Below are 6,000 nucleotides of genomic sequence, written 5' to 3' on the forward strand. Positions count from 1 at the left end.
ATAAAGGGTTAGTTAAAAAAGAAGATAAGGCAGGTGTGTATAAGATTCCCTACGAGAACCAGCTGTTAGGTATTAATAAAGAGTACGTGGGGGTTACCACTAGAAACCTAGGAATAAGGATGAAGGAACATAAGTATGATATTAGAAAAGGGTCCAATACAACGGCACTAGCCCAGATGGGGCAAGCTGAAGGATCCTTGGTATGGTGGAATGAGGCGAAAATCATAAAACAGGTACGTACATTCCCCAACTTTGGCAAGAACAGCTGAGAAGATGGAAATTTACAGAAGCAAGCTAAAAGAAAAATGCATTAACGCAAGGGATGCGGAGGGTCTTCCTTCGGCTTGGAAATATGCCGTTAAAAACTTATAGGAGGCGCTTGAACTTTAGTATACAGTCAAACCTGTTTTTATGCGCTCTTTTTATGTGCGATTTTTATTTGTGCGATTTTTTTAATGCGAATTTTTAATTTGTGCGGTATAGTTGGCGACTAGTTGTCTCGTGCGATTCGTCATGTCTTACGTTAACTTATTATAGCTAAATAAACTTATTATAGCATAAATGCACTTATTATAGTAATATTATTGCATGAATATGCGAAAAATGAAATAATTTACTTTTTAAGTCAACAAAACACCACCTGGACAAAAATATGTAAAACAGACGATAGACCAGACGATGCAGTCAAGTGCTGACATCTGTTGTCAATAAATTCTATTTCGTACGGTTTTGAGTTATTTTCTATGTGAGACTTTTTTTATGCGGTCCCTGTTGACCGCATAAAAAAATATTTTTTAATTGTGTTGCGAAAACTATTATTTACAGCCATTCGTGAAGTTTCGTGAGATTTTTTTATGCGTTTTTTTTAATGCGGTCCCTATCCCCTGCATAAAAACAGGTTTGACTGTATTTTAAATTGAATTATTTCTAGTTAGGATAGGTAATATTAATACTTGGGTACGGGTAATGAGTTCTTATTTTACACTTGTTGTATCTTTTATAATGTATCAGTTATTTTATTAATGTTATTGGTTATTAATGTTTTGAATTTTGAAATCGGTGTTCCATTTAAGAAATCTTCTTTTTAACCTGACGATGATCTAACGAATAGATCGAAAACGTTTGTTACATCAAAAAATCTCTCAGCGAACATTAAGGTGTTGGTTTATGTTTTTTATTTAATTCTGCTGGGTACGGTTGTGATTTATAGTCAGTATATATTGACAATATTAAGTAAGTATGAAGTGTCTACATATACAATACATATGTTATCAGCAGTATTCATATGCAATATCTACAAGCATTTTATGCAAACATTTCTTTCAGTAAATATTCTTCTAAAGAAATACTTTACTTTCTTAATACTTTTTAACAATAAAAATAAACTCGTTTACGTATAAAAATTAGTATTATTCGGTAAGTGAAAAATTCAAGCTGTATTATGATTAACTAGCTGAAGATTTTTTATTATTTACTTTGACTAGGAGGCATCTTCAGTCATACTAATTAATCCGATTTGATCAATCTAACGATACAGCGATAGGCTCTTCTCAAAAGTATACATATATATATGTGTATTGTATACTTTTAATATGATTTATTTTTGTATGTAAAAAGCTAATACATTACTCTGAATGAGCTGTATACGTATAGATATAATGTATTGAAATATATTATCTTGTTGGCCGTTATTTATGTTAGTGGATTTTTTTTGTTCGTACAAAAAATAAACACCTAGTATCATCTATTAACTTAACATTCTGAAAAATCAAGCAATATGTTTATTTTTAGAATATGCTCTGCAAATATTAAATATCTCCATCTGTTATGATAATTAATTTTAAAAACGTTTTATATTTTTAATTATTATAGAATGGCATAAAGTTTAATTTCGAAGGTAGAAATGGTTATAACAAAAATATAGTGAACGATTATAACGAGTAAAACTGTCATTAAATCTGACCCTATTGAGGTATAAGAAGTTGACCGTTCACAGACGGTGAACTTCTAATACCTCTTCTGACATTATTGAATTTTGTATGAACTTTTTCTAACCAGAAAGATATACAGTAGAGCGTCGATAAGTGGAAAGTCGGTAAGTGGAATGGCCGGAAAGTGGAACGATTTTCAATCGGACTGTGTCGTGCTGAATCGAATGTTTTTGATACTAAATTTACTTCTAATGTATAATTTACATGTTTTTTATATTCTTCAATATATTTATTTTGTTTGTACAAAATGCAGAAATAATTTTTAACGATACGATAGCCTCGATGATTATTATAAAAATTTTCGTTAGGCTTAAAATCGACGAAAATTCAACACGAAGCGACACGCAACGGAGAAAAATTCAACAGGAAGCGATACGCAACGGAGAAAAATTTGAACATCGGACAGGTTAATGTATTTTTTCGTACAAAGTCGGAAACTGGAACAAATCATTAACTGGAAGGACCCCAGTCCCCAGTTGGTTCCACTTATCGACGCTCTACTGTATTTTTTTTTATTGAAACACAGAAAATTCACATTTGAAAATTTGGTAAGGATTACTATTACCGAAATTAGTTTATTTCTTTGACAAATGATCGTGATTAATTTTTATATATATAGAAACATAGGTAAAAATAAATCACTCATAAAATGTTAACTCTAATAAAAACTAAAAATCTTTACTCAAGATAGTTCTTTAATATGATTTGTGTTCCACTTTTTTATACTGTTTTGATTTCTTAGTTTACTGCACTCCCATTTTAAACTTTATTAGCACCAAGATACCCTATTTTTATTACTAAATAACTGTAAGTTAAATTTGCAAATGTGCAATACATTGTATCGATGTAGAACACACATTCTTAGTTACGTAAAGCAATTTCGAAAAATAACTCAATGCAACACTTAAACGATTTGAAGAAAAGATCCTTTCGTGAGAAATTTCTCTGAAAAACTAGCCTTCATTCCGGTGTAAATACGTAATGAAAACACTGAAAACGTGACGTCATTAGCTTCACTTGCTCGTTGGCGCTTTAACTAGCTACTGACTACTTAATGTGATAAGGAAAGTTTAATACTGTTCTCTTACCATGAAAAATCATTCTTGGTACTGTGGGGTCAGATTGACCCAAGCGAAAAAATGCTATATGACCAGAATAACAATATTTTATTATAAATTTTTTTTCATGAAATAATATGGTATGACAATGTATTATAAAATCAAAATAATATTGCACAAGGCTTCATATGCTGTAGTCAAAATGTTATTGTCAGCATTTGCTGCACAGCCATTTGTATGCTATTCCCACACAAAAGTATTGCACTCGTTACAGATTAACTTGATTTTCTTGCAGTGGCATGCGGTGACATTTAATGACAGGTTAGCTGTGTTTCTGTAAGAAGCCTTCTTCCAGGGGCAACCAGTTAATTGCGTGTCAGTTATTGCCTTCGAAAACGATAAGAGAAATAAATGTAGTAATTAACTTTTTATTTATTTATTTCATATTTGCAGATAAAAAAAAATTACAAGTCACAAGGAGGCGTCAATTAACTACTACGGTCCGCAGAAAAAACGTAAAGTTTATTCTGGCCCATGTTAGAAAAAAAGTTGCCTACCCTAGACAATAGGGTCCATTCGTATTCATTTGTTCAATAAGCCAGTAAAAACCGTAGACTTTTCTAAATGCATTTTTAATTGATTATCTGACGTACTTAATAAATAAACGAGTTCAATATAATTACCTCTGTTATAAGATTCAATACATTCCTTATGCCCTCTAAATGCCAATTCCTGCTTTGATAAAAAACATGTAATATCTATTAATTTAGGTACAATATATCTATTAGCCGTAACTATCTTCTTATAGTTTTCAATATTAATTTTATATTGTTTACTAATGTTAAATTCTATTCTATTTTGATTTTCAAATTGCTTCAATTTTACGAAAGAATCGATGTGAGATTTACGATTTTTTTGTCTTTTTCTAGCTTTTCTCAAATTATTTAAATCGTCTAATTTTATTTGAAAATAATAGGCAAGGCCAACAAAACAATTTTTGCATTTTTATGCTTCTACAAAGCCATTTTATGAATTCATAGATTTTATCGTGAAAATGTCCAACAAATTTTATTGTTGACGTATTTATATTCAATATAGGCATTGGTCTTTCTCTTTTAATAATGTTTTCTTTTTCTTTATAAAATCTTGAGCCAACACTTTTTAAAAGTAAATTTTCAATATCACAATTACAGTCTAAATCGCTAGCCATGATATAAGGGCTAAAATTAAAAATAAAATTATTAAAACTTACTTGGTAAATTAAAATTTGTGATGGATATACAATTATACATACCTGGTACAAAATATTTAATTGTATGAATATACTTTTAAAGAAAATTATAACTAAATATAGTTTTGCGAAGAAACGTATATAAAAATAACATAAAATATTATTTACTTTTTAAATATTAGAACAATCCACTTAGTTAAAACTGCTCCCTACGAGTGGCTCATGAATAGAATAAGAGACGATTTTGGTAGGTGTGCAGTGCGTGCATGAATGACAAATCCCGAGAGTGCCGATACCGGTTAATGCCGAATGCCTTTTTTGTCGCATCACTAGTATATCTCAAAGAACCGACAGGGCTGTTTTAAATTTTAAACGTTTCTCACCACAGCTGTAAAAATCTACATATGTTAAACTTAATAGCCATTTGTTTTTTAACTAATACGTTTTAGTACCAAGTGTACACGGAAATCAGTTCCCCACTGTACTGAGCTAGTAATTGCTTCGGCTGATTTTGTTTAAGTCAGCAGGGTTTTATTTATGTCACCATTCCCTAATCTCTTAATTTCTTAACTATTTCTTAGTAGTAATAACTCGAAACCAGTTACTTTGTACTTGAACATCTGTAGTCTTGAGAAAATAGCGTAAAGACAAATTTTTATGACAACGGATATTTAAATAGTAAATTTAAGGAAAATAAATTCTAGATCTTTTTTGTACCTTGTACGTCTCATTTATTAAATTTGGTTGTAAATGGTGCTGCCAAAGTAACAGTTTATTTTTTTAACACTGTACAAGAATTGTACACATTTCTTCTGCATCCCCTTACCCTTACCATACTAAATCGTAATATCACCAGTTTAACATTAAAATCCGTAAGCAATATAAGATGGGAGAGCAGAAGAAACGCAGAATAAATATATGAAATATTTTAATGGATTTTTTTAAACTCCAGTCAACTATACAGAACTATCATAAAAACATGCCAGTAAACTCCTATCGGTTGGGTTAAGTTATAAATCTAGTCCAAGGGTGGGCAACCTTTTTTATAACATGGGCCAGAATAAATTTTACTTTTTTTTCCGCGGGCCGTAGTAGTTAATCGACACTTCTTGTGACCTGTGATTTTTTAGTCTGCAAATATAAAATGAATAAAAAAAAGTTAATTACTACATTTATTTCTCTTATCGTTTTCGAAAAATTAAAAAATTAATTAGTTACTTTTCCAATTTAATAATCTATTAAAGATCTCACTGACTGATAGTTGCCCACCGTTGTTCTAGTCTACTCATGATTCACATAATCGGTCGAGGGCGGCCGAATATCTTGCAGGCTGGCGGCTAACAGCCTAGAACCTGTCTGGGATATAAAATTAGAAGCTTTATGGGTGAAGCATCCACCGGCTAGACCGGGTGACGCTCTGTAAAGCGCATGCGCCAATGCCTATAATCTGGCTGCTTGGAAGCTGACCCGATTTCGACATTCCTTCTGCCACTGATTTATTCGAATATACAATAGCAATCATCGTTTTTTTTCACATGTAGTATAGAAATTTGTAATAAGATACATAATGCAGTAAAAATAAAATATGAATTTTAATTAATACAAAGTACGTTAAAATATGAAAATTTATATTTTAGAAAGTACAAGGGACGGTCATTGGAAGGGGGAAGCAGCGCTTCCATCGCTTCCAATGACGGCACGCTACTGTTTTCTTGTCACT

This window comes from Centruroides vittatus, unplaced genomic scaffold (genome assembly GCF_030686945.1).
Source record: "Centruroides vittatus isolate TY-2023 unplaced genomic scaffold, ASM3068694v2 contig_3084, whole genome shotgun sequence".
Lineage (NCBI taxonomy): Eukaryota > Metazoa > Arthropoda > Arachnida > Scorpiones > Buthidae > Centruroides > Centruroides vittatus.